This window comes from Sturnus vulgaris, chromosome 1 (assembly GCF_052056855.1).
Source record: "Sturnus vulgaris isolate bStuVul1 chromosome 1, bStuVul1.hap1, whole genome shotgun sequence".
NCBI classification, from domain to species: Eukaryota; Metazoa; Chordata; class Aves; order Passeriformes; family Sturnidae; genus Sturnus; species Sturnus vulgaris.
This window is the reverse complement of record NC_142243.1, coordinates 18,930,207-18,956,128: the sequence shown is the minus strand read 5'-3', so window position 1 is coordinate 18,956,128 and position 25,922 is coordinate 18,930,207. Positions and strand designations below refer to the sequence as shown.

The 25,922-nt window shown below is 39.0% G+C and overlaps 1 long non-coding RNA gene across 1 annotated transcript in view; it reads right to left on the bottom strand.

Annotated features, from left to right (window-relative positions):
• LOC148225097 (uncharacterized) overlaps nucleotides 1-21,443 on the bottom strand; it is a 51,142-nt gene extending 29,699 nt beyond the window's left edge. Inside the window, exons 1-3 of the long non-coding RNA XR_015802054.1 lie at nucleotides 21,346-21,443; nucleotides 15,422-15,522; nucleotides 1,352-1,490 (exon numbers count right to left, since the gene is read on the bottom strand). This is a non-coding gene — a long non-coding RNA (uncharacterized LOC148225097). The remainder of the gene's footprint in view (nucleotides 1-1,351; nucleotides 1,491-15,421; nucleotides 15,523-21,345) is intronic.
• Between the last annotated feature and the right edge of the window lie 4,479 nt (nucleotides 21,444-25,922).

The following is a 25,922-nucleotide window of genomic DNA, read 5'->3' as shown; positions in this document are numbered from 1 at the left end:
AGTGTTAAGAATATTTTTTTATTATTGCTACCAGTTTGCATAAGGAATTTGGCAACAAGTGAGAGTATTCATTGTTGTTCAAGTCCAATATAAAAATCTGACTGATTGATCAACTGTCTGAGAAATTGTTGTCTTTGGATATAATCTAGTGGCAGAAGAGGAAAAAGAGGTAACAGTTCAATCAACCCTAGTAAAAAGGAATTCATACAGTCAGTGTTCTGTAGATGAATCTATACAACAACTCAACAGAGAATATTCTAAGCACATGCTCCTCACTACTTGCAAATCTGCAGAACAGAAGCAAATAAATTTAAGCCTTCAAAATAGTTCTGCTTTTTTTCTGACTAGGGAAGGATTAGCAGAAACAAAGCAAAGGATAATGAAATAGCTTCCAGTGCTTTTGTGTTAATACAGATTAGCAGTAGGCATAACTCAAATGCCTCTCCACTTCTCCTCTGCTCTGGAGCCAAGTATCACTGATGTGGAGCAGCTTTGCTCTTACCCGTGGATTTTGACAGCTTCATCCCTATCTGTGCAGGCAGCAATGTGGAGGCACTGCCTCACATATTCACACATCAAAGGAAGGATGTGCATTATCTTAGAAGATGTATTAGATCAGAATAGTCCAATGCCCCCTCTTAACTCAGAACTGCTCAGTGCTAGAGCAGACCTTGCAGATCTCTTAGTAACAAGTTAGTTCTAGGCACCTGCCTAGTGTTGCACTGCCACTCCTTATGAATTAGGCAAGAGGAACACTAACCCGCATTTGAAGGGTGTTTAAGCATCCCTGTTCCACTTTCATCCCCAAAGCTCTACAGATCCTTGGAATATATCTCTGCACAGATTTATTTTACATCAAGGTGACACATTTGGCAGCCAACCTCTGCTCCTTTTCTGTGCCTCTGGTGTTTTACCAGTTTTGTGTTTGGTGCATTCAAACAAGGAGACACTCCAGACTGCTCCTCCAAGCTGGTGTGTTTAAACCCTTCAAGACTCACGTGTACACATGCTCATGAGAAAACTTCTGCCAAGCTTGAAACATAATTCTTAAAGTGCCAGATTCTGTCAGCTCTACATCTGTGCCTGGAGAAAGACCAGATATAGTTCAGCACTCCTGCCCTGCTCACAGAAAAGAAACTGGCATAATTCTGGCACCTTGGGACCAAAGGTTGAGGGAGGTCTTCTCTTTTTTTTCTTTCCTGTTTACATAAAACAATACTACTTTCTTGTCCATCTCAGTTATCCTTGGTCTCCCCTTCTCCAGCTGCCAACTATCAATAATATAATCAGGTCCCCATTAAAGAGCAGCAATGAGACTTATTGCTATAAGAAAAGAAGAAAAAAAGCTCACCTAGGACTGGATCTTCAAATACAGTCTGGAGCACCAGCTACAGCATCCTCTCAGATGAGGTCAGGATATTTTTCTTCTAATAGGATGCAACACAGCTAAAATATGGACCAAAGCCTTCCAGCCAGACCTGAACAGAGATCTAGGAGATATTGAAAAAACTGATTTCAGAACATATCCAAAACAATGTTTATTCCCTTTTCTGACCTCTTCAGGTTTAAGATTTGCTATTCAAAACACTTGCCACCATTTAACGATGACATCTATTGGAACTCACAAATTTAGAAAACATGTTTCTTTTCCACAAAATCTCTGTATTTCTTAAAGTTCTGTCTGATTTGATATGCTGTTTTTAGTGATCTGAAAGCAGTCCTTTGATTTTCCTGTGTTCTGGGAATATTGAAAATAAAGTTTCCTTTCATGATGAATGTTCTGTAGATTTCAAAGCTACAAGAGATTTACATCGTGCAACTGAAAGCCAAATTTAGCTTTACATTTGTCATTACTTACTGAGTTCATGAATGGCCCAGCTAATGTGATCCATGATTTATGACATATAATACTATTGTACCTAGCCAAATATTCAAAATGCTTTGAAGTTATTGCTGGGCTGAACAAAGGGCAGGAACATTTCATCCAGACCCAGATACAGAAATTAATCTAATTCTCTGCCAAAAGGAAGAAAATAAATGCATTATTTTCATCTTTCCTAATAATGAGTGCCTTTCCATCACCTTCAAGCCTACAAGTTAGCTGTGGCTGTGTGAATGAGTTCCTCTATGAAATACACTTTTGCATTATTTACTACCCTCCACAATTCCCCTCCTGAAAGAGCAGTGGACCAAATCAAAGACTGTTCTTGCAATCTGCTCTGTTCAGCTACATTCCTACATGGCCAGGGTAACTCTTCAGCAATCTCCTTGCCCAGGATGCCCTGGCAGTTTGTAGCAGTGGGAAGTTGTGGAACAAAACATAAATGATCCCAGCAATTTTTGGTGCGATATTGTCATTCCTCTAGGTACAGCACCCTGGAACGGACTCCATCATCTGGAGGCATGGAAATGGTCCTCTGGGAAATGTTTTAAAAAAATATTTGTGGTCTCTCATTCTGCACTTTTGATTCTCCGGAGGAGCTAATATATTATTAATTACTAATAATGAGAAAAATACATTATTATTGAGGCTCTCTGCCTTAATTTGATGTCTTTGCTCTGGTGTGAGTTCATCCATATTTGTCTTACTCCAGTAGCAGAAATTTAAGCAGAGTATATACAAAAGGGGTCGATAATTCTTTGTTCTGTATTCAGTTCTGTGTTGCACCTCTCTCTTGAAAAATAAGGAAGTGTGAATACCAAGTCTTTACAAACTTGATTCTATTCTCTGCAGCCAGTTTGTGCTTTTAGGTCTCAATGATATGATTGGAACGAACTGATGTTTCAGTAGAGATGCATGAAAATCCCTTCATTCCCATTCTACTGGATCCTTCTCTGTGCTCTTTTGCATTAGGCAGTGTTTTTTCCTGTTTGCTATGCACAGCAAGACTACAGCTGCAGATTTGGCTTTGAAGTTGTTGTTCTGGGCAGTTAGAAACAGCCAGGTTCTCTTGACATCCTGATGGCATATATGTCATTTCAAGAAGGTTTGTGTCATCTTTGCTCCTAAAAAGGATTAGGCATAAAAAAAGTGTTTGTAAGATGAAATCACTATTCTTTTTTTTATTGCAAAGTGGGAAACAAGTCAAGCAACATTTTAAACAAAAAAAACCCTTTTTAATTCTTATAACTTTTTAATTTTTTTCAGTTTATAAGACATATGTTCTCTCAGTTTTCAAATCTCAAAGAATAATCTTTCGTGTAAATATTATAAGGGAGCATAAATTAAATTTTCTTTTGGCTGAGTACTAAGTATAAAGTGTAAATGCTGTAAATCAATTTATCAGGGTGAACTAAAGATGGCTAATTATAAACTGAAAGACAGGATTCATATTATTGTAGTGTAATAAACAAGAATTCTTTCCTACCCCGGTTCATGCTATTTTCTAGGAAGCAGGAAGAAAATCCGTTTTTATACAGTTCTTATTCTTCACTCTCCCAATTTCTTCTTAAAAAGCTTATCAGTGTTCCAGAGAAATTGTTGAAAAAAGGAGTCCTTGGAAATCTAAGAGGTGATTTATTCCAGGAAAAGATAAGTTGCCCTCAGATCTATGCATCACATTTCTACAGGTTTTTAGAAATCCCACAGGTAGTCGACCATATCAGTAAACCGCCACATCCCCTAGACAGAACCTTTTAAAAAAGTTTACAATATGGTTAACTTCTCAAAAGTAGGGAGGTTTGTACTTTTTTATTTAGGGTGGTCTTTTTTTAATCCCCTTCTATTTCCCTGCCCTATGAACAATCTCAAGAGGGATGTCTGGTGTGAAGCTGAGGATCTACAGAGGACTTGCACAGTTTTTACATACGACCTTTCATGTGCTCCTCAGTCTGTATGACTTTGTGGGTGCATTTTTTCTGTGCACCTGTAGCTGACGCCACCTCCCTATGTAGTATTCAAGAGAATGACCAAGAAATAGATCCATTATTTTCAGAGACACTGTGGTCTCAGACTCTCAGGAGTCTCAAACCTCCAGTGTAGTGGAGAGGCAGGTGGACTCAGAAGCCTGCAGAGTAATCAGTCAAACAGTGAGCCAAGAGTGTTTTAAAGAAGAAGGCTGGAAGCAGGCCCAGAAGGTTCCTCCTCTTTCTCAGAATTTTACAAGTAGGACAGGAACCTTCTAGAGAGATGTGAGATTCTGGAACTAGAAGGTCAGACAACAGATGAGGTGGGCAAAGATCCTTCTGGGATAGTGGGGCCTCCTAAAATAGCAGTACCTGTTCTGAGCACCACAACCTCCTCTGTTAAGAGGAAAAGAAGGGTGGGCAGTTGTAATAGCAGACTCCCTTCTATGGGGAATGTAGGGCCTGATATGCAGACCAGATCCAACTCACAAGAAAGTCTGCTGTCTCTACAGGCTCAGATAAGGGACATTACTGGAAAACTCCCCAGTTTAGTAAGGCCCTCTGATAACTGTCTAGTGGTTGTTTAAACTGGCAGTGATTAAATAAAAAAGAAGGCAGAAGGCAATCAAAAGAAAATTCAGGGCCCTGGGACAATTGGAAGAGGGGTATGGATCAAAGGCAGCAATTTCCTCACTTCTTCTGGTAAGAATATTGATGAAACTAGGCAGATTCATCAAGTCAGTGCATGGTTCCAAAGGTTGGTCTTGGCAGAAAAATTTTGCATTTATTGTCCATGGGATGATCTACCCAACACCTGTCTACTGACACCTGATGGGATGCTCCAATATCAGTGGAGAAAAAGAGCTCTAGCACAGGAACTGGCAGGGCTCATTGGCAGAGCTTTAAACCAGCCTTGAAGGGGGAAAGGGACAAAGCCAGGCTGGCCAGTGATGAGTGATGGAATGGTGTGTCAAAACTTGAGGAAAGGAGCACTGATGGGATCCCTCAATCTGCCTCAGGAAGTGTTGGCTACAATGTACCACACCTGAAATTTCCACACTAATGCACCCAGCACAAGGGACAAGCGAGGGGAATCCAGGCTTTGGCCCAGTCACAGAGATTTGACATCACTGGCATCAGTGAAACCTGGTGGGATGAGTCCTGTGCCTGGAGTGCCCTGTTGGATGGTTACAGGCTCTTCAGGAGGGACAGGCACAGCAGGAGAGGTGAAGGGGTGGCACTGTATGGAACAGAAGGGGTAGAATGTATGGAGCTCACAGCTGGCAATGGCACAGTTGAGAGCCTCTGGATAAGAGTCAAGGGACAAACAAACAAACAAATAATGCAGATGCCATCGTGGGAGTCCACTACAGGCCTCCTGGCCAGGACAATGATGAATTATTCTTTGAGGAACTAAGGGACTCTTCCAAATCAACTGCCCTTGTCCTTATGGGAGACTTCAGCTTGCCAGAAGTTAACTGGAAGCATCACACACCTGGTACAATGAAGGCTAGAAGATTCCTAAAAACCTGGATGACAGCTTTATGGAACGGGTCCTAAGGGAGCCAGCTCAGACAGATGCCCTCTTTAATCTCCCACTTGGGAAAAGTTTGGATCTCATGAGTGGAGACTGGAAGCCATCTTGCCCAAGGTGACCACAAAGAAATTGAGTTTAAAATCTTGTGAAGAGGAAGAAAAGTGCCAAAACCTGAATTCAGCATATGAGGAGAGCAGACTTCAGGCTGCTCAGGCAACTAGCAAGCAAGGTCTCCTGAAAAAAGCTTTTGCAGATGCTGGGGTCCATCAGTTCTGGCCACTTTTTAAACATCACCTACTCAGGGCACAGGAGCAGGCAATTCCCAAATGTCAGAAGTCAAGCAGGAAAGGGGGTAGGGGGTGGAACTCATCTCTTCTCTGTGGTGACAAGTGACAGAGTCCAAGGGAATGGTCTGAAGCTGAGTCTGAGGAGATTTAGATTGGATATTAGGAAGAGGTTTTTCACCCAGAGGGTGGTTGGGCACTGGAACAGCTCCCCAGGGAAGAGGTCACAGCACCAAGCCTGACAGAGCTCAAGAAGTTTTTGGTGAATGCTCTCGGACACAGAGTGTGACTCCTGGGGATGGCGTTGTGCAGAGACAGGGGTTGGACTCAGTGATCCTTGTGGGTCCCTTCCAACTCAGCATATTCTGTGTGTGAAGGTTTCTGAAGGATTCACTGTAGCTTCTCCATGGAAGTCAGCACAGATTAGCTATTGGAGCCACTCACTTTAACAAACTATTTACTGCCTGAGAAAATTTTCTTGCTTCCCACCAAAGTGGTTCAGAAGTGTACTTTTCACATTTTTGCAACCTGTCAAACACACTTTTCGGAGCTTTAAGATGTGAAACACCCACTCCTATCCTATCCCACATTCCTTTTTCTCTAACAAGTAAAAGTCCTTGAAAACAATTGCAAGGATCTAGCAGGTCAACTTTCTTCTCATCCTGAGATGAAATAACCTCTCCTTATCCTCTGGAGAAATAGGAAATACACAGCTCTTCAGAGGACTTCACTTTGTATTTTTACTTGCTACAACTTTTAGAATAACTTTCTATGTGGACCCACAACAGCTACCTGGTCTTCCAGAGGGAGAAGTTTTAGACACTTTTTTATTGAATTCATGTACCTTGGGATTTTTTCCCCTTCCCTGGTCAAAAAGAAGCAATTTTTCAGAGACTTCCTTATTTTAGCTCTACTTATCACCAAGCCAGAATTCAGAGAAGTCAACACATGCCTTTAGACCCAGGCCAATTTGGAAATAAAAAATATTTCACTGTGATGCAGCAGCAAGGAAGAAGTCTGACATTCCAGCCTAAGTATATACGCTGCTTTCTTTTTCAAGTAATAAAGGCTTTGGTACAAAAGTTCATGAGGCCAAAAGATTTCATAGGGAGAGAAAGCTATAGCTTATTATATATTCTATGTCATATCTACTATGTGTTCCTACCTGGCATAGACCTGACAAAATAAATTCCAATGAAAGATTACTGCACCTAGGAGAATTCACCTAGGCTTGGAAACACAGCAAACTGCTCCAGGGATGTGCTTTAAATGGATTAGATTTCTCTTTGCAAAAAGATTATTTTCTTCTTTTATTATTAATTGCAGCATTATGTCCTTTCCCAAAGTGATATTTTTGCCATATGCTGTCCCTCTTTTATATCAATTTTGCTACTTCCTATGACAGCAGCCAATGTGTCTTGCAGCAAATGCTAAATTTGTTATGCCAGAAGGCATGACAAATATGACACAATGAGTACTTACATGCTACCGGATAACAAAATTATTTTATTTAAACATTATTTGACACTGTAACACTTCTTTGAGAAATGTTTTTCACAAAATTTGCCAATGTTTTCTACCACAAGGAACTTTCCTAAATTTTAATCACTCTGTCTTCAAATGAAACAGGAATAATCATTGGAGCAGACCATGAATTAATCTTTCCTTTTCCTGCACACCTGCTTGTGGAGCAGCACAAGCTCATTTCTTCTTGTCCTGGTCACTCCTTTCTGCCTCCCTCCTCCTGTTCACTCCCTGGCATGTCCCTGGCATGACACTGGCCCTCATAAAGGAGTGACAGGGGCTGCAGAGCTATAGACTTCTCCTCTGGGTCCCAGCTCAGCTATTGCATTATTTTGCTTTAAATGAAAACCAAAGCCTCCAACACTCTTCTGAGAGATAAGACATACTAGATTTCAAGGAGGCATTGTGCTGAGCCCAGTGTTCCTGAAGCCTCTGACACCTGTGGATGTCAGAGAGGAGCTTGGCAGTTCTCAGGACAGCAAAGGAGAGCAGGGCATGGATCCAACCTAGAGCTTCCAGTCACTGACATGGATGTGGAGCTCTGCTGAGCACTTGGGCTTTGGGGGGAGTCACTCAGAGAGCTACAGATATTTCAGTCCAAAGTAACTCCTGGTGCAAGCACTCAGTGAATCCATACCACGATTATTGTGGAATCAGTAACAAGGAGAAAGGAGATGAATTAGAAGCATGGAAGATAGTTTAAGTGTTAGAGATAATGAACTCAGCAGGGCCTGACAAAATGTCCCCCTGTGAGTACTCACAGCAGTAGCCAGAGCAGTCTCAGAGGTATTAGCACTGATTTCTGAATGTCTTTAGAAGACAATGAGATCCCAAAGGACTGTGAGAGGACAAAGAGAAAATCCTTCTCAAAGAGGAAAAAGGTCTATCTAAGAAATTAGAAACTATTCAACCTTACTTCAGTACCCCAAAGAATAGTGGAATAAATTATAAAGTAATCTATCAATTTGTTAACACAAGAGGGTAATAAGAAAAATTTAACATGTATTTTCAAAAAAGATGCACTCAACACAATCCCCTTCTTTGATAAAATTATCAGCTCAGTGGATGAGTGGGAAGTATGAAAACATCTTGTATTTCTTATGGCATTTGATAGTGACCAACAAGACGCCCCCATAATCAAACAAGAGAAATATGTTCTAGATAAAATTGTTGTGCAGAAGGTTGAATAAAGAATAGTTCAAAGTCTGTTTTCTACCAAGAGGATATGAACAGATTCTTAGAGAGATATGTCCTATGTCTTAAAGTCTTCAATATTTCCATTAAGGTGAAATATTATACAGAGAATATATGGGGGGAAAAATAAAACTGATAACACCAAATAGAGACCTCTCTGGATAAGAAAGATAAAATAAAAAGTTATCTTGACAGCTTCAATAAATCATCTGAGAGAAAGAAGTTAATATCTGCTGTTACTTGTGATGTAAATCACATGAGAAGGAAAACACTAAATGCATACACGCAAAATATGGAGTAAAAAGTTAAAAAATACATCAGGAAAGGATTAGAAATGTACTGCAAATCACATTGTTGCTTCAAAATAAAATATCTTTCTAGCCTATACAAAAGGTGTTCATAGCTTATCACTTTAGCATGTCTAGGACTATATATCTATTACATATATTGAGCAATGCCTCTCTCATTAAACACTGCATACGAACAGAATATTCATAGAAAAGTTAAAAATGTAAAATACTTCAGGCATTCTGGAAAAACTGAAGTAGTGAAGGTGATTCATCAGCAAGCAAAGAAATTCACTGTGGATTCCATTTTCACATCACAAAAAAGTTGATATGAAACCCACAGGGATATATTATTTGCTATGGGAAAAGAAATTACTACAGATTGAAAAGCATAGGTGTTTGGGTATATTTGAAGAGTTTATAGAATCCTTGAAATTATTTTGATCAGAGATTTTGGATCAAGGATTATGGCAACCCTCATGTCAGCAATGACTTTGTAACGAAACCTCACTAAAATCCATGTGTGGTGAATTGAAAAGGTGTCATCGGCTGCCACTGAGTTGTCTGGAGATCACACCACTGTCAAAATTGCTCCACCAACTGATCTTCTCTAGCTCTGTGGTCCCCCACCCTCCAATTCCTCACACCCTGGTCTTTCTAATAAAATTCAGAATAATCCAATAGTAAAATATTCTTTACTTTCCTTCTAATGATCAAGTGGCATGAAGGTTAACACTATCATTCCCAACAGTTCTTCTAGTGGAATACACAAGTGTTTGTTCTGTGTCATTCAAACAGAGAGAATTTCAATCTTCTCACTTAATTTTAAAGTAATAATTGTATTTTTTCAAGTTGGAAAGTCAGGGACAATAGTTTAAAAGCAACAAAATTAAAGATATCTCTTCATAGGCACCTTGCTACAGTTATATAGTTTGAATAATTATTTGGGATAATCTCCTGAGAGGAAAGATATGTCAAGACAATTTAACATTTTTTGTTAAATTTGAAGTAATGTAATGTAATTTGAAGTATTCCTTATTTTAAAAGTTAGAGTAGATTTAAAGATATATTTCAGGTTCCCTAGCTCCAGTGGAACCAGAAGTGTTCCTCTGTTGACTTCCTAAATGCATTAAATTATCTTCTAAATTGGAGCCTCTGCACGCCTCTGCAGCTCTCTATAACCCAAAGGTTTTCATCAGAGACACGTACCAAAATACTGAAACAGCTGGAACGTTTCAATGTGCTGTAAGAAACTTAATTTTAAAAAGATATCTCAGGTACAGTTAAATTTGTAGTCCTTTAGGACTAGCACCACCAACACAGAACTAAGTCCAAGAAGACCATTCAGCTTTACACCCCTTTTTGTCACAAAGAATGCTAAAAAAACAAGGTGAGAGGGGGAGGTGGAGCAGGGGGAGAGAAAGAAAAAAAAAATGCTTTCATTTTCTTTTGTCTGCCCCATAGAGAGAGACCTAGACTCCCTAAAGACCATGAGACAGATGTGTGGCATTCACAGTCAGTGTTCTATCAGCTCAGAAGGCTTGGATGGAATCTGGTCCAGACAGAGGCAAAGCATTCCTATCTTTGGGATATTTTTGTGTATATGGAGACTAATGTTCTAGTTTCCTCAAACCAGCAGGAAGATTCCCCTGATGAGGGGGATCCTGATGAGATGTAGCCTCTGGCATTCACAGGGTGATATTGCAAGGGAAAAATGACATAGTAAAATATTAAAGACCTTTTTGGGTCCTGACACATGCAGGCACATAGGCAGAGGTGGAAAGTTACCTGTTGTAGCACTGGGCAGCAGCACAGGGTGCCTGTGAGCCCAGTCTTGTGCTGTGTCACTCATCTTGCTCAGAGGAAAGGGTCCCTGCAGCCACCCTGGGCTTCACTCTGGAAGAAGCAGACTGGTAGACTCCAGAATAGGCCCCAGGAGTGACACCATTTTTATACAGATGATCAAGAACTCTGTCTCTAGGTTCACTATCTACCTGGAAATGCTTCATGTCACACCAAGGAGATCAATTAGTGATTTCTGAACCACCCCGAGTAGAAGAAAACTGGGTTAGATACAAAGCAAGTAGGAGCAAAACTCAAGTCTCAGGATTTACCTGCAACTTTGAATATATTTTGCTTCAATACTCATTTAAATAATTAAATCCCAATGCCAAAGGCCTTCTTCACGTGGAGGTTCATTGAAAATAGTATTTGAAGGAAGTGTTGATGCAGTGTTTTGTTTTACAGGTGGAATCTAAATGTGCCCAATATATGGAATTCTGGGATATCTTAAATTTTACAGTATTTCTTGAGGGCTGAATGATAATGCTCCTATGAATCAAGACTAGTTAAAAGTATTTAAATTAAATCCATTCACAAATATTTTCTGACAATAAATAGTTTAATATATGTGTCTATAGTATTCAAACTGTAAGGAAATAAAGCAGGAACAGTAATTACCAAGGAGAAACTTTGACTGCATTATTAAGGAAAAGATACTAATGTATCAAGGTGTGTTACACACCAAGGTGTGTGTTATTAATGCATACCAGGCCACCTCCTGCCAAGCGGCAATGGATTGGCTTCTCATGAAGGAAAGGGAATAGTACTGACCCTGGGTTTCAAAATAATTCTATTATGTCAGCATTATATATATACATATGCAAGTTATGAAATCAGACAACCACTCAGCATATGGGTGGATTCATGGTCCTAGGAAGCTTAGCTCAGGAGGAGCTTCCATTTCCCAGACACCAATATTCCCTTAAAAAACAACACAATGGAAACTTTGCAAATAACACTGTGCTAAAAAACAGAACAAACAAACATTTCCTAAAGCTTTACTAAATTTTGTATTGGATTATTAAAACAACTCCCTTTTCCATTTAGGACACAGGTTACTTTGAAATTTTTTTACTTCTACCAATAATACTGTCCAGTTCCCTCTCATAGATTACTCCTTTTCCTTGCTAGCCCTTGGGGAAGGAAGTTTGCATTTATTTAAAGCATCTTCACTAGCCTTCTTTTTAAAAGGCATCTTTGATCAGAAGTCACCCTCGGGTACATGTAGAAATTAAGTCCCCAGAGAGCTACAAACCTTTCCAGTATCATTTCTTGCAGGAAATTGCAAGAAAGAATTCAAAGATCTCTTTGTAGACATTCATCTTTATGCTGTGCTGTAAAGATATGAGTGAGCAATGAAATAAATCTCTCATAGGTTTCCTGTGCTTAAGCTTGTAGAAGAAGTATGAAATCAAATGATGAACACTATCTATCTGATTACCTCCTTTCCTTGCATAACAATTACAGCTGTTACAAGGTGACAGCTTTGAAACCACGTCCTTGGGCAAGGACACAACTTTGACTTTCGGGTGGTTGTTATGTAAGGCTGAAAATGTTATTCAGTAGAAAGTGTCATTCCCTTAGAACTTTGCAGCAATTTAAATCCATTTTAGTTCCAGTAAGCCTACATTTACCAAGTGAAATATCTCACACAGAAAAGGGAGAGATTCGGGCCCAAAGAAAGAATAATGTACAACACAAACTTTATGATGCAAGAAAATGTACTGAGTCATGAGTGGAAGGACATATAAAAGTGACACCTGTTTCACTTTCCCCACATCCTGATGCCTTCTGCTTTGAATTTGGAGCCCAGAGGCATTGAAAGAAAGAGTGCTTTTACAGAGCCAAGATCTTTGATTCAGCCCAACTCCACACATTTTGCTGATGTCCTGCAATTTCACTAATACTTTAAGAAGTTTGTTCCCTCATAGGCAAAAAGGGCTTACTCTCTCTGGTATTCAAGTTTTGAAGAAACTCAAGCTAGATCATGCCAGATCAGAGTTCCCAGAATGAAAAATTAAAGGTCATTTCAAACTTTTTCTTTGAAAATAGAAAGGCCCATTATATTCTCATTTCTCTGTGAAGAAGACAAAATCTATGTCTCCTATTGCAATTATTAACAAAAACCTTCCAGAATCAAGAAACAGGCTTTTCAGATAAGTGTTATTTGACGTCTGTAAAAATGGAAATCCCATTTCTAGCACACCACAATATCTAGTCATCCCACACTTCTGTTTAGAGCAATGTAGTGTACTGGAAGTGATAACACACACTTTAGAAATAGCTCTTTAAGGATGGCCAGCTACAGCAGAATCAAATGTGGCACATGACATGTATTATATCCTCAGAAGGTCTGCATAGAATACTTCTGATCTTTAAGTTTCATATGATCTGAGAAAAAATGTGAGTTACTTGTTCAAGCTGCTTTTTTTTGTAAATAGATTTATCAAGCAATGATAATTATGTGGTTTTAGACAAAATCCCTTGCATAACTGATTCCCAGTGTTAGAGAGATTTTAGGTCCTTTTAAAGATCTGTCATATTACTTTTTTTTGTATTCTTTGTCAAACACACATTTTCCTGGTTTGCTTAAATGCTAAGATCATTGCTGCAATAATGGAGAGATGGCTCCTTTCCAGCAACTTGCTAGGTAAACCTTGCACATGTAATTTTATGTGACTTTGACACAACAATATTTCCCTGCTTCGTTTGAGCATATTTTTGTGCTCAGTTCAGCTTGCAGAGTTAATGCGTCATCATCTGGCACCCATATGCAAATACAGACCAGGAACACTTTCAAAAATATTAATATGAGAAAGGAAAAGCTTATTATGCAGATGTATTAAGAGGCCTACACAGAGTCACTGACCCTGTAAGCTTCAGGATACAACCCTGTGATTTCTTCCCATCTGTGGAGCATTCCCCTGCTACCAGCAGGTTTCTAGGCAGCCTGAAAACCCACAGACCTACCTCCTCTCACCCTTCCTTTTCTTCAAGTGTCAAACTCCCTGACAAGATGTTCCCACAAGATGTTATTGACTGCAAAGAGTCTTCTGAGTAGAAATAAGTGATTTGCAGCACTTGGCTGAGAAAAAAATATTAAAATTTTAGTGAAATAGATGTGCCTGATCAAATAAATTTGCATTAGTCTTAGTCTTTAAAATTTAGATATACAGAAATACTCCCTCTTGGTATCACTGTGACTTTCTTGTTCGTAATTTATCAGCAATCTGAGAAGAGTAACAAGAGTTTATCGCTATGGAAACTATAAGGGCACAATGTAAGTTTTTATTAGCTCTATATTCAGTCACTCACATCCCACCTGCCATGGGAGTTAGAAGATTGCTCCTTCAAGGGTTCAGGTCTCCAAGAGTAGTTCAGGCTCCTTGGGCAGTCCACAGACAGTGTCTGAACGAACACAATGTGCTGTAACTCCAAGACTGGATAATCTCTGTCCAATACTATCAGGACAAAATGTGTTTGCACTATTTCAAAGTTGTGTGTGGCTCTCTACTTTTCATTGTCAGCAATCTCCTTCCAGTGCCTTTCAGTGAGACCATGCTCCAGTCTCCATTTTATATGATCATCTGAACAAAATCCTGAGGATTTTATTTTCCTTTAGATTTCTAGTCCTTAAGAAGCAATATAAAATTTTAATTGTAATTTTGAGCATGGCATGCTCACTTTCAGCCCATCTGTTCTTTTCCCTCCCAGACACAGCTGTGACTCTAGAGCCACATGTTGCCTGAGCACAGAAAAGCCAATGAGCTTCACTGCTTGTACATGAAGGGCAGGTCTAAGCAGCATAAAGCTGTGTCAGGGAGAGATACCAAAGCAAACTTGTAATGGATTAACATGAGTATTGAAAACAGCATTGCCTGCATATCCCCTGCTGTATTATTTATAGCCAACACTGTTGTACTGCTTTCAAGACTCAAGCCAGCATCTGAGAGCTACTATCTCAGCTCAGCTGCCTTGGTGGAGTCAAAACTGATACCACAGAGACAGCAACTTGAATGCCAGCTAATTATATGCAAAGATGAAGTTTCTCTGCATCACCCATTTTCACTGATTAATACTCTGGTCATGAAGCCCTGAGCACTTTCAACTCTCCTTACTTCCACAGTAGCTGCAGAATAGGCAGGCTGCCCAGCATCTTGGTGAGTGGCTCAGCAGATCCCCAGTTCTCTGCAGAGACAGTTTGTATGAACTGTGGTTTTCCAGATTTCATCAACACAGCCAAAATTTTCTCCATTTTATCCAAATATCAGCATTATCTCATCCTTCAAGAAATTACTGTCTACCCTGTGTGCAGTGGTTTTCAGGCTGTAGCATTAAATAGGAGTTTTGAGATCAGCTATGAGAACTTAAAGACTTTCTACATCAAGGCAATTTGAATTTTTTTCTAAAACACAGTTGTTTCTTGTAGTATTTTTCCTATGATAATGTTTGCATAAGGAAAAGGCACTGTGCATAATGGTAGTAAACTGCTTTATTGGCATAAAGACCCTACAGAGTTAATTCGTTGCAAATTTGCTGTCAAGGCAGTGCCAGAGACCTCAAAACTAGATCACCATTAACCAAATGAGATTTTCCCCTGAACCACAGCAAATCTGCTCAGTTCCTTGGTAGATCTAGTCACATGTGAAAAGTAACCCAGGACTGGAATCACTCCAATCTGCTGTTGTCAATATACTATGTAGATATAGTATCTGTAGAGCATATTACTCTGTGTTCACCCAGAAAACAGCACCCACTCTGCCTTTCTGCTTCATGGTATATTATAAACACGAACGTGCTTATCATCCTCTTTGCTCTGGTATCTTTTGAGACACCTTTTTACTAAATAATACCTTCATAAGTGCAGTACATTCTGGGAAAACCCAGTAAATCAGATGCAAACTTACCCGAACTGAGTTAGGCAATGCTTGTGACAATCTTATTATTTTCTCAGTTCACAATGTTGTTTTGATTAGCAAGTTTTCATTGTGCCTGTGGAATTCTCCTTCTGGAAGAGCAAGAACAAAAGGTTACTGTGGCAAGCAGGAGAAGGAGAAAAAGCAAAATAAAAAAGGAAAATAAAATCTTTATATTACAACAAAATTGGTCACAGCATTATGTTTCCTGCTGTATCAACATCTTTACTGTAAATGACTAAGGGTTTATAAATCAGTTGCCACATTTCTTTCTGCCCTGAGACAGCATCTCAGGAAAATGGCTTCTTGATTTATCTGAATATTTTTAAAAACCCCACACATTTCATATGTGTTTTTCACTCAGCTCACTGTGAAAGCCATTGTAAAATAAAAACAATATTAAAAATGGATGTACTTAAAATCTACTCAACAGTTTGATGATACGTGGTTTAGTTATTTGTACAAAAATAGAGGAAGTCCATTATTTTATGCCACTTTGAAAAGTAAGGTTTACAGAAAAATAGAATTGGTCAGAGATTTTGGTCTGGCATTGTCACTGCAATATAAGAAAGATATCAGGCTATTAGAGGATGTTAAAGGAGGGCTGTGAGGATGGTGAAGGGCCTTGAGGGGAAGCTGTGTGAGGAGCAGCTGAGGTCACTTGGTCTGTTCAGCCTGGAGGAGACTGAGGGGAGACCTCGTGGCAATCTTCAACTTCCTCATGAGGGGAAGAGGAGGGTCAGGCACTGATCCCTGCTCTGTGGTGACAGTGACAGGGCCTGAGGAAATGACCTGAGGTTGTGTCAGGGGAGGTTTAGGTTGGATATTAGGAAAAGATTCTTCCAGAGGGTGGCTGAGCACTGGAACAGGCTCCCCAGGGAAATGGTCAGGCATATGGTGTGATTCTTGGGGCGTCCTGTGCAGGGCCAAGTTGGACTCAGTGATCCTTGTGGGTCCCTTCCAACTCAGCATATTCTGTGATTCTCTGATTTATCAGAACCATTTTACCATAGCTGGGAAAATCATTATTTCCTGTGAAAGTTAACAGGCAGGTTAGCTATGGGTTAGCAATCAGCACATGGCAGCTGTGCCAGCAGGTGCTTCACCTGAGCCAGGAGTGGTGCCTCTTGCTGCAGAGCCCATCACTGCCAGGCTGCATTTCACCCCCTTGTAATGTGGCTAGAGACATTCAGTCATTTTCATTATAATCAACAACAAATTGTTTGTAAAAATTTCTGGCACGGTGACTTCCTCTAAGGCAATTTCACATTTTCTGGATTGTGGTGTTGTGAAATTCATTTTTTCATAGTTGCACTGGTTTCCAAAACCAAGGAAAATTCCAATTATTGAATTCAAAAACTACATTTACACTCATTACACTTTGTTATTTCAGTTAGGGAGTAAAATAGAAATCAAGATTTGCACTTTGATTCAGAGAAGAGCTGATTTCGTTCACTTTTAGAAGCCAATAACTTTCAGACTTATTGTTTCAAGACATATATCCACCCTGTGCTGGACTGTATTGCTAAGGTTATTTTTGAACCTTTTCATCTTTTCATAAAATACCCAATAAATACAAAAAATATGTAATTTGAAAGTATTACACTTAATAGAGAGAATAAATTTAGGAGGACCTAATAAAGTTGTATCTTTCTTCCACTGTCACTAAGCCCTTCCTTACTCACAGTCTTCATTTGGACAATAAAACCCAAGACTAGAGTTGAAACCTTTTATAAAAGAAGTTTATAGGAACTTTTATAGAAGTTTAATGTGGCTTTTACACATATTGATATGCACTCCAGGCAAATATCTCTGATCATAGCCAAGCACAAAGCAAACACTGTCTGGTGAAGGAGCTGAGCAGGGCACCAGGACAGCAGTGCTCCTCAGCTGAGTGCCAAACCTCCACCCCAGAGCACCCCTTGCCCTGCTCTTTCCCTCTGCAGCTTTCCCTGTGTCCCAGGTGCCACAGACACCCTGCACATGGACCCACCCCATGGAGCTCTGCCTTTGGAATGGCAGCTGTTTATCCCCCCTGGCCACGTTTGGGTGAATATTCCATCTGCTACGTCCAAGGTAAATTCAGGGTGGCAGGGAAGTGCATGTGTTGAAAGTATTTTTGCTGTGCTTTTAAGTTATTGTGCTTTGGCTCCTGATTGAATCTGGCTGACTTCTCAGAGAAGCTCACCAGGAGAATTTGCTCAGCTCCCCCTGCCTGCCCTGCTGCAGGGACAATAGCTTCCAGGCAGCCACACTAAGCTTTCAAAATAACACAACAATTTTTGATTTGGCCATCTGTCCATGGATTCAGATTAAAGTGCTTTTAGAGAAAATAATTCTTTGCCCTTTTTTTATTATTATTCATTCCACATTGCCTCTCCTGAGCCAGAGACAACATGATATGTCAGATTTCTCGTACATCTCCTACGGTTCCAAAACCAAAAACACACTCTCTGTAAGCCATCAAAAAAAAGCTTTAATCCTTAAACTAACAGTGTAATTATAAATCCATATCCCACAAAAATGTTCCCTACTAGCTATCACTGTCAATAGTAAATAATTTACATGGAGAGGCTCTAATGGTAAACACTCCACTTAAAAACCCTTCACAGCAGACAGCAGGATAACTGTGCTATTCAAACCAAGAAGTGAGAAATGTTTGACTCTCATGCAATTTCCCCACTGACAAACTGCAAACAAAATTCCACAGGTCTTCCTGCAGGCGGAAATGTGCTCAGTGGAGTAGAGGTGTAAGGTTGCAGGCAAGATGTTTGAGTGCAAATATATTACAGGCTGCTGAAATGAGCTCTGTCTGGTGCTGTACTGTATAATGCATCCTGGAACAAAGCTGGGAAAGGTTTCATAAATGAGAAGTCCCCCTTCTCTCACATTAGGAGTTACATTTAAGTTTCTGGCATGTTTTTTCTGGGGAGAAGTGCTGCAAGGAATTTATCCCTATTTCATCCCCACAGAGCAGAAGGGGAGCCCTGTGTTGAGCCTGATGAAGACTTGGCAGGCACCAACACTGCATGTCTGACTGAACTTGCCTCATTCTGCAGGGTACACCACTACAAGGAACAGGAGGAGGAATGAAAAGCAAAGGAAATTGGCTGGAAAGACTTGGTTTTGAGGGGTAATAGGAAAAAATAAATAAATTCAGAAGTAAAGCTGCTTGCAAATGTTTTAAATTTAGTGATGGCCAGTTGTCCAGTCCTGCCACAGTGATGCCACCCTCCTGTTATGTGATTTCCAGCTCTAATAGTCAAGCTGGCCTCCCAGTCCACCGGGTTAGGATGGATGTAGCACAAAATTATAATTAACCTGTGGCAGAGGAAAAATTACCTGTGATAACTGTGCCCTGAAACAAGCAGGAACCATTTGTTATTCAGTGCTGGAAAAACTGAGGACTTGTCTGCCTTGGGTTAAAACTTTGTGTATAAACTCTCTTTTATTGTAAGCTTTGGCATCTTTACTACATTCTATTTGAAAAAAACCCTATTATAGGAGACACATGAGAAAAAAAAGGCAAATGTAAATAGAGCACATTGAACAAGCTTAAGGCAATAATAAAAAAATAAATTCTTTAAAAGGCACAAAATGCCACCTATAAAATAATTTGTTACATTGCCTGAGTCTCATCAGACATATGTATCACATTGGTCCTTCATTAATGTTCTTCAGATGAAGTTGTACAATCAGCAGAAATCCATTAAGGAGACAAAGTATTCCTATGCTGTACAGCTTGCTTGCTTTTCTTGCTTATCTGTAAACTGTAGCTTTTTCTCTTTCTTTTCTCACTTGCAAAACAAGGATCCAACATGATCAAATTTCATATCAGTAAAACATATTAAAATCAGAGAAAAAGACATTTTTAATTCTCTAATTTTTTATTCCTACAAAAATGTCATATCTGCCTTAGGGAAATTGAGCAGTATATATCATTTGCTTGATACCTGGAGTCATGAAATATAGATTATTTCCTGTTATTTAGTTCTTCCTGCCCAAACCTAATGTTATTAAATTCACTGTTATACTGAGATATTCGTAAGGAACATTTTTAAAAAGCTTAACTGCTTTAATGTGTCTCCTGAGTATATAATAAACCTAATCTGACAGGAAGAATATTTTAAACTTTACTAATTTCAAGCTGAGAAAAAAAAATAATAGAGGAAGATGAGTGGAACAGAGTCATCTGTGTATGCACTATTAATGCACTAATGGAAAATTATGTATGTAAAATGAGGTGGGAAAATGGCACTGTTACTCAGGCTGTATTTTCTAGAGGAATTTAACATACACCCCAAAAATGGATATGAAGTAGAGTGACAGACAATATGTAAAAACATATTTGTTTTTAGTAACTCTTCGCATTGCTTGTAATGAAGAAATCAAGAATTGAAACGTATGGCTTGTCACTGCACATTTGTGCTTGCATGCTGTGATTCAGCCCTCAGATGCAATTCTGTATTTAGAATAGAAGTTTCCACCCTCTTCTTCCAAGGGATGTCTGTCTTGTTTTGTGCACAGGATAAGGAGCACCCTAAGAATAACTGCTGTGAATATTACTATTATCTAGAGGTTCTCAACCTTGTATGCTTGCTTGGTTTTTTTTCTAATAACCAGAACCACACAACATTTTGAAACAAAACCAAGTTTTTCCAGGAGGAGGAGAAAAACAAAACAACAAAAAGGCACCTTACTAACACTGGACATGGTTTCTTTTTTTTTTTTTTTTTTTTTTTTTCTGGCCTTTGTGTGTGGATGAATTCATACTGTAAAAGACCTGCAGTAACTTAATGACTATCTTCTTGGTTGAGAGACCTTGATCTTCTTTTCTCACACCTGGCAAATGTTTCTCATGAAGCTTTTAAATTTAAATACTCAGATTTTGCCAATTAAAGCAGTTGCACCTGGCAACAAAAACAAATCATGAACCACTCCTCCAGTCTCTATCTTGAAGGACACAAATAAATGCCTCTCATTTAAACACCTTTACTATAAACAAACAGTATTTTCTGCTCATGTTGTTTGTTTATTTTCTAAAATGATTGGGTTGGTTTTGATTAATTTTTCAACCTATAATGCAAACCTGACTCTACAATATATGTAGACTTACACAAGCAGAACTGAAAATGAAAACAAAATCTTGCAATGGGAAGTGACACTATGAATCTCAACTAAAGGCAGAACGTGCCTTATAGAATTACAGAATGGCATGGGCTGGAAGACGACCTTGAAGATCAACTAGTTCCAAACTCCTCTCTCCAGGAACTCTGGAGCATCACACAACCTGTAGAAGGCACAATGACTAGAGCTGAGCACCAGGAAAAAGAAGAAAATTATCGTTTTAAAGCTATGGATGGTTGTAACACCTTATAAACATCACAAAGGCCAGTTCTCTTTCCCCATATCTTTAAGCCTTAGCTACCTCTGGTTTAAATTACTATGCAAATTGCTCTGCCAGCCCATTACTTGTAGTAAAAACCAAAGACTCGTAACTCGATTAAGGCAAGTGGCTGGAAGTCACAGCCAGCTGATTTTATGAGCATGGGGCAGCATAGCCTGTCCCATGGCTTGGGCTCCTTTCTGTCTGCTCCATCCTGTCAGTCTCTGTTCTGTGAGCAGGCATTCAAGTCCTGAACATGAGCAGCTAAGCATGTAGCTGATCTGCATCAGCCTGAGTACCTGCTTCCCCAGTACCAGGAAAAATCCTCTCTTTAAGAGTGAATGACCAACTTAATGAGAAAAAAATAAATACTGCAAGAAAAATTCATCTTTAATTTGCAACTGCTAGGATGTTTCAAGCATGTTTCTAAAGCTGGTAATACAGAAGGAAAAGAGCTATAGTAGCTGAATACAATCATCATGAGCAACATATTCAAATGAGCTGAGATGAAAAACTTCATTTTTCTTACCTTTTTCTAATGACTATTTTCTGGTGGAGAGACCTCCCGTGCAGGTTTCCTCAGCTGCAGAGCAGTAATGCCTATTTGGGTAAAGCAGAGGATGGCACTGAACCACAGTTTTTTGATTCATAACTTTGAAGCTTGTTAATACTTTTCCCACTATCATTCATTTCCATGCTAGCACTCAGCTCTAGCTCATACAGAGCAGTTTAGAAGGAGAACTCATATGATTGTAATAATCATTAGGAAAACATCACCCACAGGCAGAGGTGGTGAGTGATGCTGTGGTGGAAGGGAGAGCATCCTGGGTAGTGAACTTAATTTTTTTTCCCCCTACATTGCTTCCACGTGGAATAAAACTTCTGGTGAAATTCCACAAGTGGTTCTTTCCTTTGGCCTCCCTTAAATGGAATGAACTATTTCTTTGAGAAGCATGAAAGATAAAATTTATTACAGCATATATTTTCATAACATTCTTAGAAGTAAACCTATAGGTTTATATTCAGTTCTGAGGCTTCTGAATAGTGAACAAAAATATTTCCTTAAAATGAAAAATACTCAGTCACAGGGGAAAAAAAGAATTATTATGTTTAGCAAAACAAGTTGGCAGTACAGCTGTTTCACAACAAACAAAGCAGACTTTGATAGGCCACTTTCAGCCATCTTTAGTCAGTATAAGAATGCATTAAGTATGTTGAGAAAAGGTAAACTGCTCTGAGATGGAAAGGAATTGTTGGCTGCTTCTTTTTTTGCAGACCAAAATGCACTGCATTTGGAATTATTCCAGTGTGGAGATGGGTATTTTTCTATTTAAGTACTTAATCAAGAAGATTGTGATTTAGAGATGAAATAAAAAGATGTGTCCTGATTTACCAAACTGAGATAGGAAAAGGACTTCCTACCTAGAAATACTGGCAGTTCAACATTTAAGATTAACTCCATGATAAGATATGGCAAAGATTTCAAGAAATAAGAACACAAAAAATATTTACAAGTATAAAAATCTATTATCTGTTCAGCTCTTTTGCTCATGCTTTTTCCACACCCGAAATCTCAACAATCTGAAAATATAAGAGATTTGTTTAAAACCATAGCTCAAATATCTCCATTGTTCTTGTACAGGCTTGAAGCCAACCTGAGCTTCATCAGCCCTAGGATTCAATGAGAAAATGGTGATTTACATCCCTGGGGGCTCATATTTCTGTCTGGGATTTCTGAGACTGAAATATATGCATAAGAGCTGTACAGTGGCTAGACAGTGAGTTCATCCTTGTGCAATGTCTCAGACTTACCATGCACATGCTGAAGCAAAGGTCATCATCACCCTCTGCAGAGAGGATGAAACAGGGCTGATGGGAGCCAGGCACCTAAACCCACTGTTCATCCACACAAACGTGGGTTTGAGGGTAGCTATGCGTTTGTTTCACTCCTTCCCACCTTAATCCTCAAGGCAGATGGGGTTGAGCTCAGCACCACAATTATCTGGCCTATTCCAATAGATGAGTTTTGAAAAGGGTAGTAGGCTGCATACGTAGTGCCAGTTCATTTTCTTGATCTGCCACAATTGTTGATCTTACAAAATTAAATCTGGATATATTTGCCCTTGTGAAAATGTCTTTGTTACCATTTGAACTTCAGATAGACAACTATCAGCCTTAACCAGGTGAAAAGCATATTAACTGAGTTAAGACACTCCAATCCTGCACCCTCCATCACCTGCTTGAAACTGGAACAGGTCCCTTTTGCTGGATGAAAGACAGTGTGGGAATACAAATGAGAAAATTCATTAAAACAGCTTCTGATAGCAGTCTCTCAGCACCTTGCACACGAGGATGATGTTAGGCATCTCTGTGTAAAATAAAGTTTCATGCCATATTCGACTTATTTCGGTGAGGAACACTCCATTCTGGACCCATCAACAATAGAAGAAAATAATTCAATTTATTGATCAATTCCAGTTTATAAACAGAATTTATATGTCATGTTTTCATTTTTAAGTTACAGAAATTTACCCAAATATAAGACTGTTTTCATAATGTATTGTCTTTGGTAGGAAACCTGGCTTAAGGAACTTCTAAGGGATTTTTGCTTTCCCACTTTTCTTCTCTTACTTTGCTTCTCTGTTGACATTTATCACACCCTCACAGATGGACAAACAGAACAGTTTGCAGAGGGCACACAGTAAAGAAGCTCTCTAAATGATCTTGCTTAAAAATAATCCACAGGGGGAAAAAAAAGCCACCATTTACAAGTTCTTATTTCCACTTTTCCAGACTTGAAAAGGCACATAAAAAACCACAACCCTCGGCAAAAGAACAATTTTCTCATCAGATATATCTTCAATGTATGTATACAATTTGACTTCTCCCATCTCCAGGCTGTGTCCCAGATCCTTTTATTTCCATCTAGGGCATTTACTCAAAAGGTTGCACATGTATTCATTGCTTTCTTAGATGCCAGCTGGACACCCCTGTCTGGGGCACCATATCCATCCGTACTTCACATGCTTAGGATGCTGCACAGCCAACCATGGACATCTATTTATCACATCAGCAGGGCACCCATGGGCATGACAGGCTCTTACCTCTCATAATTGGGCATTCCTGTAATTTACACCACTCTTTATCTGCACCAAACTCAACCCATAATATCACAGAATTGGCAAGAACAGTTTTCCTATGTCCTCATGGTAAATGCAGACTTATATTGACAGGGGTAGCAACAGCTGGAATGACCACCACTATTCCTGATCCATAAGAAAATTAAAAGTAAAGGAAAAGCTGAGGAAAAAATATGCATTTACAGAGAAGCTTTTCTCAGTGGGTCTAACAGTTACTGCAGGATTGTTATAACACATAAAGGACAGTCATTCTTACAGCATTAAAGATATAATGACAATGAGCTTCCATATCATAAAGTTTTTTAAAACCCACAAAATCAACACATGCTTTGTAATATATTTGACAGGCTGTTCTGCTATAAGCAGTGAAGATACCCCTTTTCCTCATTGCAAACTCATAACTAACCACGATATGAAATATATGATTATTATAGACATCATTTTTATGCTTTCAATTCTAAAACCATCATTGCCAAATGCAGCAAAATTTTATATATAGCAGGGAAGATTATGGCAGGGAGGGTTAAAGAATTAAGTTCCAACCACAAAGTGTTCTTGTTAACCTTTTTCTAGAGATGAAGTGGCATCTTTTTGTGATCAAGTAGATTCAGCAGTGCTGTAACTCATACAAGCCATTGGGGACAATTAGAGTTATTGAAGCTTCATCAGACTCTGATAGACTTAATGATGCACTCTAGACACTTTGGACTTGATTTGGATCTCAAGATGAACATTCAAAAATCAAAGTAAGCTGTCAAGAAATTCCTTTTCTTTTCCCAGGGGAATTTTTAGTTGAGACTTATTGTGAGTTAACATAAAATAATTTTTTATTCTACAGAAGAGAAGCCACAAGAAATCCTCAGGCTTATTTATTTTAGTGAAACAACAGTTTAGTACAGAAAATAAACACTTGCTATTAGAGGGGCACCAAGATTAAATACATCAGATTAGATCTCAAATTGTCAAAAATATATATTTCTAAAAATATATTTGATTTTGAGTTGTCCCTTCTCAAGCTGATTATATGATGTTTCTGTGAGTTTCCATGTCAGTGCAGAATAAAACCACACCAATCTTCTTTTCAGGGCAAGTATATAGACATTTTTGCAGCACTGAGAGTTGGAATTTCTTGTACTTACCATGTAAAAAAGTGCAAAAAAATAAAATAAGAAGAATAAAATAGAATTACTTTCTTCTTCTTTCATATCAGATTTATATACTTCCTTTACTTATAAATACAGTAAATAAACACATCAGATAATGCAAACTGTGAGCTGCAACAACATAGCTCTTCCCAGGTCTGGGAAGAGATAGCCACTTTTCCAAGTAGATCAGTTGGAATCAATTTACCCATTAATTGCTTCATTTTCTCTTCCCAACCTTCAGATTGATTTTCTATTCCAGACACTAGAAGTCGGTGAAGTCTGCTGGTAGCGAATGCTGTCGATCTCGATTTCCTTATTTATCTCAGTCAGTGAGTCTCAGTGGTACATCTAGCATGGTACATCTTCTGCAAGAGTTTCCTCTAAATAGATCTCAAGACATGGGAAAACTCAGTACCTCAAACTCCCATTGTTGCCAGCATATTGGCAGTAGCCATCTCTGAACTACATTTCCAAAATTAAAAAATTCCCTTTTGAAGAGAATTGCAACTTACATAGAAACCTGTCAGTTCAGGGAACTAGATGCAACTGTCACATTGTCGTTTCTTAATTTCTTTGTGCCTCAGGGCTTTTTCCTGCATACTCTTTACCTCCTTCTTTTTCAATAAGTTAACAAAAGAGGAGGTTGTTTTTCTACTGTACATAGCTCAACAGGAGTCTGGCAGGCCTCTAATTGGTTCTCTAGCAAAGAACAGAATATGCACAAATGTGCAGAAAATCTTAATTCCATTGAACAAGAAGTAAAAATCCAATTATCCATCTACCAACCCCTCTAGCCCATCTCCCAAGAAGATACAAAACAA